A 17,226-nucleotide genomic window follows, 5' to 3' on the forward strand; every position below is an offset into this window, starting at 1 on the left:
GTTTTCGTAATTCCTGTTTTGAGTATTTTGTTTGCGTTATTCTTGTATTGCGTATTTTTAGCGGGTAATTTGTGGTGCACGTCGTTTATTATCGAGCCTTGTGCTTGGGAGATGAAAGAAAGGAATGGGAAAGACTAATAATTCTATTTTTTTGAGTTTCAAGGGATCGTCTTGATTAATATTCCTTTGGAGATGAAAGACATGGATGAAAAAGACAATTAACCGTATTTTTTAAATTTCGAGGGATCGTTTGATTAATATTTTCGAATTTCGTGATGACCAAAGAAATGGTTATAAACAATTACAAGTCATAGATCAACTAATGCGATCATACCAACTCACATGCACCGGATCCCATTAGAACTCCGCAGTAAAGCGATTTTGGGCGAGAGTAGTACTAGGATGGGTGACCTCCTGGGAAGTCCTCGTGTTGCATCCCCCACCTCTTTTTTTGTTGTCGTAATTCTTGTTTTGCGTATTTTGTTTTCGTGATTCTAGTTTTGCGTATTTTTACAGGGTAATTTATGGCCCGCGACATTTATTATCGAGCCTCGTGCTTGGGAGATGAAAGCAAGGAATGGGAAACACTAATAATTCTATTTTTTTGAGTTTCGAGGGATCTTCTTGATTAATATTCCTCGGGAGATGAAAGACATGGAAGAAAAAGACTATTAATCGTATTTTTGAAATTTCGAAGGATCGTTTTGATTAATATTTTCGAATTTCGTGATGACCAAAGACACGGTTATAAACAATTACGAGTCCTAGACCAACGGATGCGATCATACTAACTCACATGCCTCGGATCCCATTAGAACTCCGCAGGTAAGCGAGTTTGGGCGAGGGTATTACTTGGATGGGTGTCCTCCTGGGAAGTCCTCGTGTTGCATCCCCCACCCCATTTTTTGGTTTCGTAATTCTTGTTTTGCCAATTTTGTTTTCGTGATTCTTGTTTTGCGTATTTTTAGCGGGTAATTTGTGGTGCTCGTCGTTTATTATGGAGCCTCGTGCTTGGGAGATGAAAGAAAGGAATGGGAAAAACTAATAATTCTATTTTTTTGAGTTTCGAGGGATCGTCTTGATTAATATTCTTCAGGAGATGAAGGACACGGATGAAAAAGACTATTAATCATATTTTTTAAATTTTGAGGGATCGTTTTGAATAACATTTTCGAATTTCGTGATGACCGAAGAAATGGGTACAAACAATTACAAGTTATAGACCAACAGATGCGATCATACCAACTCACATACACCGGATCCCATCAGAACTCTGCAATTAAGCGAGTTTGGGCGAGAGTAGTACTAGGATGGGTGGCCTCCTGGGAGCCCCTCGTGTTGCATCCCATACCTCTTTTTTTGTTTTCGTAATTCTTGTATTGCGCATTTTGTTTTCGTGATTCTTGTTTTGCGTATTTTTAGCGGGTAAATTGTGGCGCGCGTCGTTTATTATCGAGCCTCGTTCTTGGGAGATGAAAGCAAGGAATGGGAAATACTAATAATTCTATTTTTTTGAGTATCGAGGGATCGTCTTGATTAATATTCCTCGGGAGATGAAAGACACGGAAGAAAAAGACTATTAATCGGTTTTTTTAAATTTCGAGGGATCGTTTTGATTAATATTTTTGAATTTCGTGATGACCAAAGAAATGGTTATAAACAATTAAAAGTCATAGACCAACAGATGCGATCATACTAAATCACATGCACCGGATCCCATCAGAACTCCGTAATTAATCGACCATGGGCGAGAGTAGTACTAGGATGGGTGACCTCTTGGGAAGTCCTCATGTCGCATCCCCCACCTCTTTTTTTGTTTTCGTAATTCTTGTTTTGCGTATTTTGTTTTCGTGATTCTTGTTTTGCGTATTTTTAACGGATAATTTATGGCGCGCGTCGTTTATTATCGAGCCTTGTGCTTGGGACTTGAAAGCAAGGAATGGGAAAGACTAATAATTCTATTTTTTTGAGTTTCGAGGGATCGTCTTGATTAATATTCCTCGGGAGATGAATGACATGGATGAAAAAGGTTATTAATCATATTTTTTTAAATTTCGAGGGATCGTTTTGATTAATATTTTCGAATTTCGTGATGACCAAAGAAATGGTTATAAACAATTACAAGTCATAGACCAACGGATGCGATCATACCAACTCACATACAACGGATCCCATCCAAACTCCGCAGTGAAGCGAGTTTGGGCGAGAGTAGTACTGGGATGGGTGACCTCCTGGGAAGTCCTCATGTCGCATCCCCGACCTCTTTTTTTGTTTTCGTCATTCTTGTTCTGCGTATTTTGTTTTCGTCATTCTTGTTTTGCGTATTTTTAACCGATAATTTATGGCGCATGTCGTTTATTATCGTGCCTCGTGCTTGGGACTTGAAAGCAAGGAATTGGAAAGACTAATAATTCTATTTTTTTGAGTTTCGAGGGATCGTCTTGATTAATATTCCTCGGGAGATGAAAGACATGGAACAAAAAGACTATTAATCGTATTTTTTAAATGTCAAGGAATCGATTTGATTAATATTTTCGAATTTCGTGATGACCAAAGAAATGGTTATAAACAATTACAAGTCATAGACCAACGGATGCGATCATACCAACTTACTTGCACCGGATCCCATTAGAACTCCGCAGTTAAGCGAGTTTGGGCTAGAGTAGTACTATGATGGATGACCTCCTGGGATGTCCTCGTGTCGCATCCCCCACCTCTTTTTTTGTTTTCGTAATTCTTGTTTTGTGTATTTTGTTTTCATGATTCTTGTTTTGCGTATTTTTAACGGATAATTTATGGCGCGCGTCGTTTATTATCGAGCCTCGTGCTTGGGATGTGAAAGCAAGGAATGGGAAAGACTAATAATTCTATTTTTTTGAGTTTCGAGGGATCGTCTTGACTAATATTCCTCGAGAGATGAAAGACATGGAAGAAAAAGACTATTAATCGTATTTTTTAAATTTCGAGGGATCGTTTTGATTAATATTTTCGAATTTCGTGATGACCAAAGAAATGGTTATAAACAATTACGAGTCATAGACCAACGGATGCGATCATACCAAATCACATGCAAAGGATCCCATCAGAACTCCGCAAATAAGCGAGTTTGGGCGAGAGTAGTACTAGGATGAGTGACCTCCTAGGAAGTCCCCGTGATGCATCCCCCACCTTTTTTTTTGTTTTCGTAATTCCTTTTTTGCGCATATTGTTTTCGTGGTTCTTGTTTTTCGTATTTTTAATGGGTAATTTGGGGCGCGGGTCTTTTATTATCGAGCCTCGTGCTTGGGAGATGAAAGAAAGGAATGGGAAAGACTAATAATTCTATTTTTTTGAGTTTCGTGGGATTGTCCTGATTAATATTGCTCGGGAGATGAAAGACACGGATGAAAAAGACTATTAATAATATTTTTTAAATTTCGAGGGATCGTTTTGAATAATATTTTCGAATTTCGTGACGACCGAAGAAATTGATATAAACAATTACAAGTCATAGACCAACGGATGCGAACATACCAACTCATATGCACCGGATCCTATCTGAACTCCGCAGCTAAGCGAGTTCGGGCGAGAGTAGTACTAGGATGGGTGGCTTGCTGGGAAGCCCTCGTGTTGCATCCCCCACCTTTTTTTTTGTTTTCGTAATTCTTGTTTTGCGCATTTTGTTTTCGTGATTCTTGTTTTGCGTATTTTTAGCGAGTAATTTGTGACGCGCATCGTTATGATCGAGCCTCGTGCTTGGGAGATGAAAGCAAGGAATGGGAAAGACTAATAATTCTATTTTTTTGAGTTTTAAGGGATCGTCTTGATTAATATTCTTCGGGAGATGAAAGACATGGAAGAAAAAGACTATTAATCGTATTTTTTAAATTTCGGGGGATTGTTTTGATTAATATTTTCGAATTTCGTGATGAATAGAGAAATGGTTATAAACAATTAAAAGTCATAGACAACCAGATGCGATCATACCAACTCACATACACCGGATCCCATCAGAACTCCGCAGTTAAGTGAGTTTGGGCAATAGTAGTACTAGGATGGGTGACCTCCTGGGAAGTCCTCGTGTCGCATCCCCCACCTCTTATTTTTGTTTTCGTAATGCTTGTTTTGCGTATTTTGTTTTCGTGATTCTTGTTTTGCGTATTTTAACGGATAATTGATGGCACACGTCGTTTATTATCGAGCTTCGTGCTTGGGACTTGAAAGCAAGGAATGGGATGACTAATAATTCTATTTTTTTTACTTTCGAGGGATCCTCTTGATTAATATTCCTCGGGAGATGAAAGACATGAAAGAAAAAGACTATTAATCGTATTTTTTAAATTTCGAGGGATCGATTTGATTAATATTTTTGAATTTCGTGATGACCAAAGAAATGGTTATAAACAATTACAAGTCATTGACCAACGGATGCGATCATACCAACTCACATGCACCGGATCCTATCAGAACTCCGCAGTTAAGGGAGTTTGGGCTAGAGTAATACTATGATGGGTGACCTCCTGGGATGTCCTCGTGTCGCATCCCCCACCCCTTTTTTTGTTTTCGTAATTCTTGTTTTGTGTATTTTGATTTCGTGATTCTTGTTTTGCGTATTTTTAACGGATAATTTATGGCGCGCGTCGTTTATTATCGAGCCTCGTGCTTGGGACGTGAAAGCAAGGAATGGGAAAGACTAATAATTCTATTTTTTTGAGTTTCGAGGGATCGTCTTGATTAATATTCCTCGAGAGATGAAAGACATGGAAGAAAAAGACTATTAATCGTATTTTTTAAATTTCGAGGGATCGTTTTGATAAATATTTTCGAATTTCGTGATGACCAAAGAAATGGTTATAAACAATTACGAGTCATAGACCAACGGATGCGATCATACCAACTCACATGCAAAGGATCCCATCAGAACTCCGCAAATAAGCGAGTTTGGGCGAGAGTAGTACTAGGATGGGTGACCTCCTAGGAAGTCCCCGTGATGCATCCCCCACCTTTTTTTTTGTTTTCGTAATTCCTTTTTTGCGCATTTTGTTTTCGTGGTTCTTGTTTTTGGTATTTTTAGCGGGTAATTTGTGGCGCGGGATGTTTATTATCGAGCCTCGTGCTTGGGAGATGAAAGAAAGGAATGGGAAAGACTAATAATTCTATTTTTTTGAGTTTCGAGGGATTGTCCTGATTAATCTTGCTCGGGAGATGAAAGACACGGATGAAAAAGACTATTAATAATATTTTTTCAATTTCGAGGGATCGTTTTGAATAATATTTTCGAATTTCGTGACACCGAACAAATGGATATAAACAATTACAAGTCGTAGACCAACGGATGCGATCATATCAACTCACATGCACCGGATCCCATCAAAACTCCGCAGTTAAGCGAGTTCGGGCGAGAGTAGTACTAGGATGGGTGGCTTGCTGGGAAGCGCTCATGTTGCATCCCCCATCTCCTTTTTTGTTTTCGTAATTCTTGTTTTGCGCATTTTGTTTTCGTGATTCTTGTTTTGCGTATTTTTAGCGAGTAATTTGTGACGCGCATCGTTATTATCGAGCCTCGTGCTTGGGAGATGAAAGCAAGGAATGGGAAAGACTAATAATTCTATTTTTTTGAGTTTTAAGGGATCGTCTTGGTTAATATTCTTCGGGAGATGAAAGACATGGAAAAAAAAGACTATTAATCGTATTTTTTAAATTTTGGGGGATCGTTTTGATTAATATTTTCGAATTTCGTGATTAACAAAGAAATGGTTATAAACAATTAAAAGTCATAGACAACCGGATGCGATCATACCAACTCACATGTACCGGATCCTATCAGAACTCCGCATTTAAGTGAGTTTGGGCAATAGTAGTACTAGGATGGGTGACCTCCTGGGAATTCCTCGTGTCGCATCCCCCACCTCTTTTTTTTTGTTTTCGTAATGCTTATTTTGCGTATTTTGTTTTCGTGATTCTTGTTTTGCGTATTTTAACGGATAATTTATGGCGTGCGTCGTTTATTATCGAGCTTCGTGCTTGGGACTTGAAAGCAAGGAATGGGATGACTAATAATTCTATTTTTTTGAGTTTCGAGGGATCGTCTTGATTAATATTCCTCGGGAGATGAAAGACATCGAAGAAAAAGACTATTAATCGTTTTTTTTAAAGTTCGAGGGATCGATTTGATTAATATTTTCGAATTTCGTGATGACCAAAGAAATGGTTATAAACAATTACGAGTCATAGACCAACGGATGCGATCATACCAACTCACATGCAAAGGATCCCATCAGAACTCCGCAAATAAGCGAGTTTGGGCTAGAGTAGTACTAGGATGGGTGACCTCCAAGTATGTCCCCGTGATGCATCCCCCACCTCTTTTTTTGTTTTCGTAATTCCTTTTTTGCGCATTTTGTTTTCATGATTCTTGTTTTGCGTATTTTTAGCGGGTAATTTGTGGCGCGGGTCGTTTATTATCAAGCCTCGTGCTTGGGAGATGAAAGAAAGGAAAGGGAAAGACTATTAATTCTATTTTTTTGAGTTTCGAGGGATTGTTCTGATTAATATTGCTTGGGAGATGAAAGACACGGATGAAAAAGACTATTAATAATATTTTTTAAATTTCGAGGGATCGTTTTGAATAATATTTTCGAATTTCGTGACGACCGAAGAAATGGATATAAACAATTACAAGTCATAGACCAACGGATGCGATCATACCGACTCACATGCACCGGTTCCCATCAGAACTCCGCAGTTAAGCGAGTTCGGGCGAGAGTAGTACTAGGATGGGTGGCTTGCTGGGAAGCCCTCGTGTTGCATCCCCCACCTCTTTTTTTGTTTTCGTAATTCTTTTTTTTGCGCATTTTGTTTTCGTGATTCTTGTTTTGCGTATTTTTAGCGAGTAATTTGTGACGCACATCGTTATTATCGAGCCTCGTGCTTGGGAGATGAAAGCAAGGAATGGGAAAGACTAATAATTCTATTTTTTTGAGTTTTAAGGGATCGTCTTGATTAATATTCTTCGGGAGATGAAAGACATGGAAGAAAAAGTCTATTAATCGTATTTTTTAAATTTCGGGGGATCGTTTTGATTAATATTTTCGAATTTCGTGATGACCAAAGAAATGGTTATAAACAATTAAACGTCATAGACAACCGGATGCGATCATACCAACTCACATGCATCGGATCCCATCAGAATTCCGCAGTTAAGTGAGTTTGGGCAAGAGTAGTACTAGGATGGGTGACCTTCTGGGAAGTCCTCGTGTCACATCCCCCACCTCTTTTTTTTGTTTTCGTAATGCTTGTTTTGCGTATTTTGTTTTCGTGATTCTTGTTTTGCGTATTTTAACGGATAATTTATGGCGCGTGTCGTTTATTATCGTGCCTCGTGCTTGGGACTTGAAAGCAAGGAATGGGAAAGACTAATAATTCTATTTTTTTGAGTTTCGAGGGATCGTCTTGATTAATATTCCTCGGGAGATGAAAGACATGGAAGAAAAAGACTATTAATCGTATTTTTTAAATTTCGAGGGATCATTTTGATTAATTTTTTCGAATTTCGTGATGACCAAAGAAAAGGTTATAAACAATTACGAGTCCTAGACCAACGGATGCGATCATGCCAACTCACATGCACCGGATCCCATCAGAACTCCGCAGTTAAGCGAGTTTTGGCGAGGGTAGTACTAGGATGGGTGACCTCTTGGGAAGCCCTCGTGTTGCATCCCCCACATCTTTTTTTGTTTTCGTAATTCTTGTTTTGCCAATTTTGTTTTCGTGATTCTTGTTTTGCGTATTTTTAGCTCGTAATTTGTGGTGTGCGTCATTTATTATCGAGCCTCGTGCTTGGGAGATGAAAGAAAGGAATAGCAAAGACTAATAATTCTATTTTTTTTCAGTTTCGAGGGATTGTCTTGATTAATATTCCTCGGGAGATGAAAGACCTGGATGAAAAAGACTATTAATCATGTTTTTTAAATTTCGAGGGATTGTCTTGATTAATATTCCTCGGGAGATGAAAGACCTGGATGAAAAAGACTATTAATCATGTTTTTTAAATTTCGAGGGATAGTTTTGATTAATATTTTCGAATTTCGTGATGACCAATGAAATGGTTATAAACAATTACGAGTCATAGACGAATGGATCCGATCATACCAACTCACATACGCAGGATCTCATCAGAACTCAGCAAATAAGCGAGTTTAGGCGAGAGTAGTACTAGGATGGTTGACCTCCTAGGAAGTCACCGTGTTGCATCCCCCACCTCTTTTTTTGTTTTCGTAATTCGTGTTTTGCGCATTTTGTTTTCTTGATTCTTGTTTTCGTATTTTTAGCGGGTAATTTGTGGCGCGCGTTGTTTATTTTCGAGCCTCGTGCTTGGGAGATGAAAGAAAGGAATGGGAAAATTAATAATTCTATTTTTTTGAGTTTCGAGGGATCGTCTTGATTAATATTCCTCGGGAGATGAAAGACACGGATGACAACGACTATTAATCATATTTTTTAAATTTCGAGGGATCGTTTTGAATAATATTTTCGAATTTCGTGATGACCGAAGAAATGGATATAAACAATTACAAGTTATAGACCAACGGATGCGATTATACCAACTCACATGCACCAGATCCCATCAGAACTCTGCAGTTAAGCGAGTTTGGGCGAGAGTAGTACTAGGATGGGTGGCCTCCTGTGAAGCCCTCGTGTTGCATCCCCCACCTCTTTTTTTGTTTTCGTAATTCTTCTTTTGAGCATTTTGTTTTCGTGATTCTTGGTTTGCGTATTTTTAACGGGTAATTTGTGGCGCGCGTCGTTTATTATCGAGCCTCGTGCTTGGGAGATGAAAGCAAGGAATGGGAAAGACTAATAATTCTATTTTTTTTGAGTTTCGAGGGATCGTCTTGATTAATATTCCTCGGGAGATGAAAGACACGGAAGAAAAAGACTATTAATCGATTTTTTTTTAAATTTCGAGGGATCGTTTTGTTTAATATTTTTGAATTTCGTGATGACCAAAGAAATGGTTATAAACAATTAAAAATCATAGACCAATGGATGCGATTATACCAACTCACATGCACCGGATCCCATCAGAACTCCGCAGTGAAGCGAGTTTGGGCGGGAGTAGTGCTAGGATGGGTGACCTCCTGGGAAGTCCTCGTGTCGCATCCCCCACCTTTTTTTTTGTTTTGTGGCGTGGGTCGTTTATTATCAAGCCTCGTGCTTGGGAGATGAAAGAAAGGAAAGGGAAAGACTATTAATTCTATTTTTTTAAGTTTCGAGGGATCGTCTTGATTAATATTCCTCGGGAGATGAAAGACACGGATGAAAAAGACTATTAATTGTATTTTTTAAATTTCGAGGGATCGTTTTGATTAAAATTTCGCAGGATCTCATCAGAACTCCGCAAATAAGCGAGTTTGGGTGAGAGTAGTACTAGGATGGGTGGCCTCCTAGGAAGTCCCCGTGTTGCATCCCCCACCTTGTTTTTTGTTTTCGTAATTCTTGTTTTGCGCATTTTGTTTTCATGATTCTTTTTTTGCGTATTTTTAGCGGGTAATTTGTGGCGCGGGTCGTTTATTATCGAGCTTCGTGCTTGGGAGATGAAAGAAAGGAATGGGAAAGACTAATAATTCTATTTTTTTAAGTTTCGAGGGATCGTCTTGATTAATATTCCTCAGGAGATGAAAGACACGGATGAAAAAGAATATTAATCGTATTTTTTAAATTTCGAGGGATCGTTTTGATTAATATTTTCAAATTTCGTGATGACCAAAGAAATGGTTATAAACAATGACGAGTCATAGACCAACGGATGCGATCATACCAACTCACATGCAAAGGATCCCATCAGAACTCCGCAAATAAGCGAGTTTGGGCGAGAGTAGTACTAGGATGAGTGACCTCCTAGGAAGTCCCCGTGTTGCATCCCCCACCTTTTTTTGTTTTCGTAATTCTTGTTTTGCGCATTTTGTTTTCGTGATTCTTGTTTTGCTTATTTTTAGTGGGTAATTTGTGGCGCGGGTCGTTTATTATTGAGCCTCGTGCTTGGGAGATGAAAGAAAGGAATGCGAAAGACTAATAATTCTATTTTTTTGAGTTTCGAGGGATCGCATTGATTAATATGCTCCGGAGATGAAAGACACAGATGAAAAAGACTATTAATCATATTTTTTAAATTTCGAGGGATCGTTTTGAATAATATTTTTGAATTTCGTGATGACCGAAGAAATGGATATAAACAATTACAAGTCATAGACCAACGGATTCGATGATACCAACTCACATGCACCGAATCTTATCAGAACTCCGCAGTTAAGCGAGTTTGGGCGAGGGTAGTACTAGGATGGGTGGCCTGCTGGGAAGCCCTCATGTTGCATCCCCCACCTCTTTTTTTGTTTTCATAATTCTTGTTTTGCGCATTTTGTTTTCGTGATTCTTGTTTTGCTTATTTTTAGCGAGTAATTTGTGGTGCGCGTCGTTTATTATCGAGCCTCGTGCTTGGGAGATGAAAGCAAGGAATGGGAAAGACTAATAATTTTATTTTTTTGAGTTTTGAGGGATCGTCTTGATTAATATTCCTTGGGAGATGAAAGACATGGAAGAAAAAGATTATTAATCGTATTTTTTAAATTTCGAGGGATCGTTTTGATTAATATTTTCGTATTTCGTGATGACCAAAGAAATGATTATAAACTATTACAAGTCATAGACCAATGGATGCGATCATACCAACTCACATGCTCCGGATCCCATAAGAACTCCGCAGCTAAGCGAGTTTGGGCGAGAGTAGTACTAGGATGGGTGACCTCCTGGGAAGTCTTTGTGTCGCATCCCCCACCTCTTTTTTTTGTTTTCGTAATTCTTGTTTTGCGTATTTTGTTTCCGTGATTCTTGTTTTGCATATTTTTAGCTGCTAATTTGTGGCGCGCGTCGTTTATTACCGAGCGTCGTGCTTGGGAAATGAAAGAAAGGAATGGGAAAGACTAATAATTCTATTTTTTTGAGTTTCGAGGGATCGTCTTGATTAATATTCCTCGGGAGATGAAAGAAATGGATGAAAAAGATTTGTAATTTTATTTTTTAAATTTCGAGGGATCGTTTTGATTAATATTTTCAAATTTCGTGATGACCGAAGAAATGGTTATATACAATTACAAGTTATAGACCAATTGATGCGATCATACCAACTCACATGCACCGGATCCCATCGGAACTCTAATGTTAAGCAAGTTTGGGCGAGAGTAGTACTGGGATGGGTGACCTCCTGGGAAGTCCTTGTGTTCCATCCCCCACCTCTTTTTTTTTGTTTTTTTTTGTTTTCGTATTTCTCGTTTTGCATATTTTTAGTGGCTAATTTGTGGCGCGCGTCGTTTATTACTTAGTCTCGTGCTTGGGAGATGAACAAAAGGAATGGGAAAGACTAATAATTCTATTTTTTTTGAGTTTCGAGGGATCGTCTTGGTTAATATTCGTCGGGAGATGAAAGAAATGAATCAGAAAGACTGTTAATTGTATTTTTTAAATTTCAGGGGATCGTCTTGATTAATATTTTCGAATTTCGTGCGAACGCCTTGAGCCGATGTGATTTGCACATGCATAGAGGTTACACGGTCATGGCCAAAGAAAGGGTTATATACAATTACAAGTCATAGAGCAACGGATGCGATGATGCCAACTCATATGCACCTGATCCCATCAGAACTTCAAAGTTAAGCGAGTTTGGGCGAGAGTAGTACAAGGATGGTTGACCTCCTGGGATAACCTCGTGTTGCATCCCCCACCTCTTTTCAGATTTTTTTCATAATTATTTTATCCGTATTTTTAGCGGCTTATTATGTTTTCATAATTTCTTTTTGCTTATTTTTAGCGGCTTATTTGTGGCACGCGTCGTTTATTACCAAGTCTCATGCTTGGGAAATGAAATGAAGGAATAAGAAAGACTATTAATTCTATGTTTTTATGCTTCGAGGGATCATCTTAATTAATATTCCTCTGGGGATGAAAGAAATTGATGAGAAAGAGTATTAATTGTCGTATTTTTTTAATTTTATGGGATCATCTTGATTAACAATTTCAAATTTTGTGCGAACGTTTAGAGCCGATGTGATTTGCACATGCATAGGGGTTACAGGGTCAAGGCCAAAGAAATGATTACATACAATTACAAGTCATAGACCAACGGATGCGATCATACCAACTCACATGTACCAGATCCTATCTGAATTCGGAATTTAAGCAAGTTTCGACGAGTGTAGTACTAGGATGGGTGACATCCTGAGAAGTCCTCGTATTGCATACCCCCAGCTCTTTTCTTATTTTTTTTTCATACTTCTTTTTTGCGTATTGTTAGCAGCTTATTATTTTTTCATAACTCCTTTTTGCGTATTTTTTGCAGCTTATTTGTGGCACGCGTCGTTTATTACCGAGTCTCGTGTTTGGGAGATGAAAGAAAGGAATGGGAAAGACTGTTAATTCTATTTTTTTGAGTTTCAATGGATCGTCTTGTTTTAATATTCCTCGGAAGATGGAAGAATGGGATGAGAAAGACTATTAATTGTATTTTTTAAACTTTGAGGGATCTTCTTGATTAATATTTCGAATTTCGTTGAACGTTTAGAGCCGATGTGAGGTTACAGGGTCATGGCCAAAGAAATGGCTATATACAATTACAAGTCATAGACCAACAGATGCAATCATGCCAACTCACATGCATCGGATCCTATCTGAACTCCGAAGTTAAGTGAGTCTGGGCGAGTGTAGTACTAGGATGGGTGACCTCCTGGGAAATCCTCGTGTTGCATCCCCCCACCTTTTTTCTTATTTTTTTCATAATTCTTTTTTGCGTATTTTTAGCGTCTTATTATTTTTTTCATAATTCCATTTTGCGTATTTTTAGCGGCTTATTTGTGGTGCGCATCGTTTATTACCGAGTCTCGTACTTGGGAGATGAAAGAACGGAATGGAAAAGACTGTTAATTCTAATTTTTTTTGAGTTTCGAGGGATCGTCTTGATTAATATTCCTCGGGAGATGAAAGAAATGGATGAGAAAGACTATTAATTGTATTTTTTAAATTTCAAGGGATCGTCTTGATTAATATTTTCAAATTTTGTACGAACGTTTAGAGCCGTTGTGATTTGCACATGCACAGAGGTTACGGGGTCATGACCAAAGAAATGATTATATACAATTACAAGTCCTAGATCAACGGATGCGATCATTCCAACTTACATGCACCGGATCCCATTTAAACTCCGAAGTGAAGCGAGTTTGGGCGAGTGTAGTACTAGGATGAGTAACCTCCTGGTAAGTCCTCGTGTTGCATCCCCCCACCTTTTTTTTTTTGATAATTCTTTTTTGCGTATTTTTAGCGGCTTCTTATTTTTTTATAATTCTTTTTTGCGTATTTGTAGCGGCTTATTTGTGCCGCACGTCGTTTATTACTGAGTCTCGTGCTTGGGTAATGAAAGAAAGGAATGTGAAAGACTATTAACTCTATTTTTTTGAGTTTTGAGGGATCATCTTGATTAATATTCCTTGGGAGATGAAAGAAATGGATGTAAAAGACTATTAATTATATTTTTTAAATTTCGAGGGATTGTCTTAATTAATATTTTCGAATTTCGGGCAAACTTTTAGAGCCGATGTGATTTGCACATGCATAGAGGCGACGGGGTCATGGCCAAAGGAATGGTTATATACAACTACAAGTCATAGACTAACTGCTGTGATCATACCAGCTAACATTCATCGGATCCCATCAGATCTCTGAAGTTAAGCGAGTTTGGGTGAAAGAATGGCTGACCTCCTAGGAAATTGTCGTGTTGCATCCTCCCATCTCTTTTTTATTTTTTCATAATTCTTTTTTGCTTATTTTTAGTGGCTTACTTGTGGCCCGCGTCGTTTATTACCGAGTCTCGTGCTTGAGAGATGAAAAAAAGGAATGCGAAAGTCTATTAATTCTATTTTTTGAAGTTTCGAGTGATTGTCTTGATCAATATTCCTCGGAAAATGAAAGAAATGGATGGGAAAGACTATTAATTATATTTTTTAAATTTCGAGGGATTGTCTTGATTAATATTTTTGAAATTCGTGCGAACGTTTAGAGCCGATATGATTTGCACATGCATAGAGGTTACAAGATCATGGCCAAAGAAATGGTTATGCTCAACTACAAGTCATAGACTAACGGATGCGATCATACCAACTCACGTGCACCGGATCCCATAAGAACTCCAAAGTTAAGTGAGTTTGGGCGAGACCAGTACTAGGATGGGAGGCCTCCTAGGAAGTCCTCGTGTTGCATTCCCCCACCTTTTTTCTATTTTTTCATAATTCTTTTTTGTGTATTTTTAGCTACTTATTTGTGGCACGCATTGTTTATTACTGAGTCTCTTATTTGGGAGATGAAAAATCGGTAGAGATTGAATCCGCACCATAATGCATAGACATAATTATTTTTTGTCACCACTGCAAAATGCTAGTTGCGTAAATATTAGATTTAAGATACATATAATAATTCGCGGTATTAAATTATTATAACAAATAGTCAACATACAATATGGTGTCACCATTTAGCATAATATCTTTTTTGGTAAAAAAAACAGAAGGAAAAATAATGAAAAAGGCTTGAAAACTTTGAGTTTTAACGATAAGGACAAAATAAAGGGTAGTGAATAGTACCGGTTTGACTTTTTAATGTAAAAATGTGATTTTTCGTTAAAGTGAATAGTACCGCGGACCTTTCATTAAAACTTTAAAAAAAAAAAAGTATCTATTGAAAATTGCAACACTTTTAACAATTTTTTACGATTGGGCCATATTTTACTATTCGAGCCGACGCTGAATTCTAGCCCTATGCAAATAAGGCCCAAAACCCTTGACGCCTACAATTTTCAGGTAGTTTGTATGAAAGGCTTCATAATCATAAATTAGGAGCTCTTCTTTATCACCTTCAATGGAAGAAATCAATCAGTTCAACTATAATATGGTTCCAGTTCTCAATGAAGTAGGTTCGGTTGATGCACACATTGATTCTCCTCCACCGACGATGAGGTAGGTTCGGTTGATGCACACATCGCTTCGTCCCTACCGACGATGAGTTGATTTTACACTACTTAATTAGGAAGTTTATGAATAAGCAGCTTCCCATTAACAGGTTTCGTAATGTTAACATCTACCAGTGCAACCGGTTCTATTGCACAGGGTTCCAAAATTTTGGGGGCTCCCAAAAATAATTTTTTATTGAATACAATAATATATAAAATAATAATATATAAAAATAATATATAGAAATACTAAATCAAAAAAAAAAAAAAAAAAATATATATATATATATCTCTCTCTCTGATGGGCTCTAATAGCCATCAGACTACAACAACAACAACAAAGCCTTTTCCCACTAAGTGAGGTCGGCTATGTGAATCCTAGAACGCTATTGCGCTCGGTTTTGTGTCATGTCCTCCGTTAGATCCAAATACTCTAAGTCTTTTTTTAGGGTCTCTTTCAAAGTTTTCCTAGGTCTTCTTCTACCCCTTCGGCCCTGAACCTCTGTCCCGTAGTCACATCTTCGAACTGGAGCGTCAGTAGGCCTTCTTTGCACATGTCCAACCCACTAATTCCTAATCTTATCCTTTCTCGTGAGCCCACACCTCCAACAAAGCATCCTCATCTCCGCTACACCCATTTTGTGTACGTGTTGATGCTTCACCGCTCAACATTCTGTGCCATACAGCATCGCCGACCTTATTGCCATCCTATAAAATTTTCCCTTAAGCTTCAGTGGCATACGACGGTCACACAACACGCCGGATGCACTCTTCTACTTCATCCATCCCACTTGTATTCCATATATTCTGTCTTTGATCGGCTTAGGCGAAGACCTTTAGATTCCAACACTTCTCTCCAAAGGTTAAGCTTCGCATTTACCCCTTCCTGAGTTTCATCTATCAACCCTATATCGTCTACGAAAAGCATACACCAAGGAATAACATCTTGAATATGTCCTGTTAACTCATCCATTACCAATGCAAAAAGGTAAGGACTTAAGGATTGTTGATGCATAAAATCAGTGAGGACTTTGGTACAACAGAAACTATTAAGTTTGTGACCTTCGCTAGATTGCTCCGGTCATTAGTGTGGATAAGTATGTAAATGGATAGGGACAGGGAAGCAAACACAAGATGTAAGTGGTTCACCTAGATTGGCTACGTCTACGAAGTAGAGAAGTTCTTATTAATTGTGAAGGGTTTACACAAGTACATAAGTTCAAGCTCTCCTTTAGTGGGTACAAGTGAATGATTTAGTACAAATGGCATTCGGAAATATTTTGGGAGAATGATCTCCTTTTATAGAAGAAAGTTTCTAGCCTTGTTCTAACATTGTTGTGATTGGCTTCTGAAGTTGACACGTGTCGTGCTATGATTGACTTCTGATGTCGACATGTGTCGCTCTGTGATTGGCCTCCTAGTTGGAGGGGAAGCTCATCGGTTGGGGACTTGCAAGATCCAAGTCGCTGAGTAATCACGAAACTTCTAAGTACCGAAATGTGGTATCGTCTTCACTTACCTTATCTGTCTCATAGGTAGATGTGGCATTTTCTCTGGAAGTACTCTTCCTCCGTCCAGGGGTGGTATCTTTAACTGGTGGAGATGCACAAGGTAATGTATCAATTTCACTTGAAGCTTACTTGTAGTTTCAGGCTTGGTCAAGCACGATACAAACCATGTAGTAGGAGTCCCCCAAGTCGCCGAGTTAGGGGATCTACTGAAAGATGTGACAGACAAGGTAAACAATCAGAGCTCCAAGTAATCAGTCCCAGATCAGAAGTTTGATTTTGAGTTCTAGCTGATGGTTCTCATTCCCCTTATCTTGCAGGCAGCATGGAGGATAAAGAGAAGAAAAGGAGAAGAGATGATATGAGATACTTTTGCTTTTGAAAAAGTAACTTTCCACAGGCTTATTCTTGAACTGGGCTGGAGGGTTTTCTGGTTACCTCTAGAGTATAAGGTTGACTGAAGAATTTGAGGGTCAAAACAAGTCCATAAAATCTAGAGTACGTTCGACCCTGCTGATATGGGATACTTTTGCTGTTGACAAAGTATTGGAAGTATCGACACGTGTTCTGTTACGCTTGTCTCCACATGCTTCCTTGTATCCTTCTCAATTGCCCTATCTGTTCCTCAAGCATATGTGGTATCTTTTCTGGAAACATAAGATGTTGAAGATGAGTACTCGAGAGCAATGCCAAGTA

General features: G+C 38.4%; 19 non-coding genes and 10 pseudogenes across 19 annotated transcripts; all 29 read left to right on the forward strand.

Annotated features, from left to right (window-relative positions):
* Positions 1-320: 320 nt before the first annotated feature.
* On the forward strand, positions 321-439 carry LOC114820271 (5S ribosomal RNA). Its single transcript, XR_011574354.1, has one exon. It is a non-coding gene; the product is annotated as a 5S ribosomal RNA (ribosomal RNA).
* A 335-nt stretch (positions 440-774) lies between these two features.
* Positions 775-893, forward strand: LOC139190264 (5S ribosomal RNA). The gene has a single exon (XR_011574360.1). It is a non-coding gene; the product is annotated as a 5S ribosomal RNA (ribosomal RNA).
* A 335-nt stretch (positions 894-1,228) lies between these two features.
* LOC114820309 (5S ribosomal RNA) lies at positions 1,229-1,347 on the forward strand. The gene has a single exon (XR_011574357.1). It is a non-coding gene; the product is annotated as a 5S ribosomal RNA (ribosomal RNA).
* Positions 1,348-1,682: 335 nt separating this feature from the next.
* LOC139190266 (5S ribosomal RNA) lies at positions 1,683-1,801 on the forward strand (annotated as a pseudogene).
* Positions 1,802-2,137: 336 nt separating this feature from the next.
* Positions 2,138-2,256, forward strand: LOC139190262 (5S ribosomal RNA). Its single transcript, XR_011574358.1, has one exon. It is a non-coding gene; the product is annotated as a 5S ribosomal RNA (ribosomal RNA).
* A 335-nt stretch (positions 2,257-2,591) lies between these two features.
* On the forward strand, positions 2,592-2,710 carry LOC114820313 (5S ribosomal RNA). The gene has a single exon (XR_003767795.2). It is a non-coding gene; the product is annotated as a 5S ribosomal RNA (ribosomal RNA).
* A 335-nt stretch (positions 2,711-3,045) lies between these two features.
* LOC139190267 (5S ribosomal RNA) lies at positions 3,046-3,164 on the forward strand (annotated as a pseudogene).
* Positions 3,165-3,499: 335 nt separating this feature from the next.
* Positions 3,500-3,618, forward strand: LOC139190263 (5S ribosomal RNA). Its single transcript, XR_011574359.1, has one exon. It is a non-coding gene; the product is annotated as a 5S ribosomal RNA (ribosomal RNA).
* Positions 3,619-3,952: 334 nt separating this feature from the next.
* On the forward strand, positions 3,953-4,071 carry LOC139190258 (5S ribosomal RNA). The gene has a single exon (XR_011574352.1). It is a non-coding gene; the product is annotated as a 5S ribosomal RNA (ribosomal RNA).
* A 334-nt stretch (positions 4,072-4,405) lies between these two features.
* LOC114820262 (5S ribosomal RNA) lies at positions 4,406-4,524 on the forward strand. Its single transcript, XR_003767757.2, has one exon. It is a non-coding gene; the product is annotated as a 5S ribosomal RNA (ribosomal RNA).
* Positions 4,525-4,859: 335 nt separating this feature from the next.
* LOC139190265 (5S ribosomal RNA) lies at positions 4,860-4,978 on the forward strand. Its single transcript, XR_011574361.1, has one exon. It is a non-coding gene; the product is annotated as a 5S ribosomal RNA (ribosomal RNA).
* Positions 4,979-5,312: 334 nt separating this feature from the next.
* Positions 5,313-5,431, forward strand: LOC114820256 (5S ribosomal RNA; annotated as a pseudogene).
* A 334-nt stretch (positions 5,432-5,765) lies between these two features.
* LOC114820252 (5S ribosomal RNA) lies at positions 5,766-5,884 on the forward strand. The gene has a single exon (XR_003767747.2). It is a non-coding gene; the product is annotated as a 5S ribosomal RNA (ribosomal RNA).
* Positions 5,885-6,219: 335 nt separating this feature from the next.
* Positions 6,220-6,338, forward strand: LOC139190268 (5S ribosomal RNA; annotated as a pseudogene).
* Positions 6,339-6,673: 335 nt separating this feature from the next.
* LOC139190261 (5S ribosomal RNA) lies at positions 6,674-6,792 on the forward strand. The gene has a single exon (XR_011574356.1). It is a non-coding gene; the product is annotated as a 5S ribosomal RNA (ribosomal RNA).
* A 335-nt stretch (positions 6,793-7,127) lies between these two features.
* LOC139190259 (5S ribosomal RNA) lies at positions 7,128-7,246 on the forward strand. The gene has a single exon (XR_011574353.1). It is a non-coding gene; the product is annotated as a 5S ribosomal RNA (ribosomal RNA).
* Positions 7,247-7,581: 335 nt separating this feature from the next.
* LOC139190269 (5S ribosomal RNA) lies at positions 7,582-7,700 on the forward strand. Its single transcript, XR_011574362.1, has one exon. It is a non-coding gene; the product is annotated as a 5S ribosomal RNA (ribosomal RNA).
* A 416-nt stretch (positions 7,701-8,116) lies between these two features.
* LOC114820310 (5S ribosomal RNA) lies at positions 8,117-8,235 on the forward strand (annotated as a pseudogene).
* Positions 8,236-8,568: 333 nt separating this feature from the next.
* Positions 8,569-8,687, forward strand: LOC114820314 (5S ribosomal RNA). The gene has a single exon (XR_003767796.1). It is a non-coding gene; the product is annotated as a 5S ribosomal RNA (ribosomal RNA).
* Positions 8,688-9,025: 338 nt separating this feature from the next.
* LOC114820288 (5S ribosomal RNA) lies at positions 9,026-9,144 on the forward strand. Its single transcript, XR_003767779.1, has one exon. It is a non-coding gene; the product is annotated as a 5S ribosomal RNA (ribosomal RNA).
* Positions 9,145-9,785: 641 nt separating this feature from the next.
* On the forward strand, positions 9,786-9,904 carry LOC114820266 (5S ribosomal RNA; annotated as a pseudogene).
* A 332-nt stretch (positions 9,905-10,236) lies between these two features.
* LOC114820305 (5S ribosomal RNA) lies at positions 10,237-10,355 on the forward strand (annotated as a pseudogene).
* A 335-nt stretch (positions 10,356-10,690) lies between these two features.
* LOC114820248 (5S ribosomal RNA) lies at positions 10,691-10,809 on the forward strand. The gene has a single exon (XR_003767742.1). It is a non-coding gene; the product is annotated as a 5S ribosomal RNA (ribosomal RNA).
* Positions 10,810-11,145: 336 nt separating this feature from the next.
* On the forward strand, positions 11,146-11,264 carry LOC114820264 (5S ribosomal RNA). Its single transcript, XR_003767759.1, has one exon. It is a non-coding gene; the product is annotated as a 5S ribosomal RNA (ribosomal RNA).
* Positions 11,265-11,633: 369 nt separating this feature from the next.
* On the forward strand, positions 11,634-11,752 carry LOC114820294 (5S ribosomal RNA; annotated as a pseudogene).
* Positions 11,753-12,155: 403 nt separating this feature from the next.
* On the forward strand, positions 12,156-12,274 carry LOC114820308 (5S ribosomal RNA; annotated as a pseudogene).
* Positions 12,275-12,660: 386 nt separating this feature from the next.
* Positions 12,661-12,779, forward strand: LOC114820251 (5S ribosomal RNA). The gene has a single exon (XR_003767745.1). It is a non-coding gene; the product is annotated as a 5S ribosomal RNA (ribosomal RNA).
* Positions 12,780-13,183: 404 nt separating this feature from the next.
* LOC114820282 (5S ribosomal RNA) lies at positions 13,184-13,302 on the forward strand (annotated as a pseudogene).
* Positions 13,303-14,164: 862 nt separating this feature from the next.
* Positions 14,165-14,283, forward strand: LOC114820254 (5S ribosomal RNA). Its single transcript, XR_003767749.1, has one exon. It is a non-coding gene; the product is annotated as a 5S ribosomal RNA (ribosomal RNA).
* Positions 14,284-17,226: the final 2,943 nt, after the last annotated feature.

This window comes from Malus domestica, chromosome 12 (genome assembly GCF_042453785.1).
Source record: "Malus domestica chromosome 12, GDT2T_hap1".
NCBI classification, from domain to species: Eukaryota; Viridiplantae; Streptophyta; class Magnoliopsida; order Rosales; family Rosaceae; genus Malus; species Malus domestica.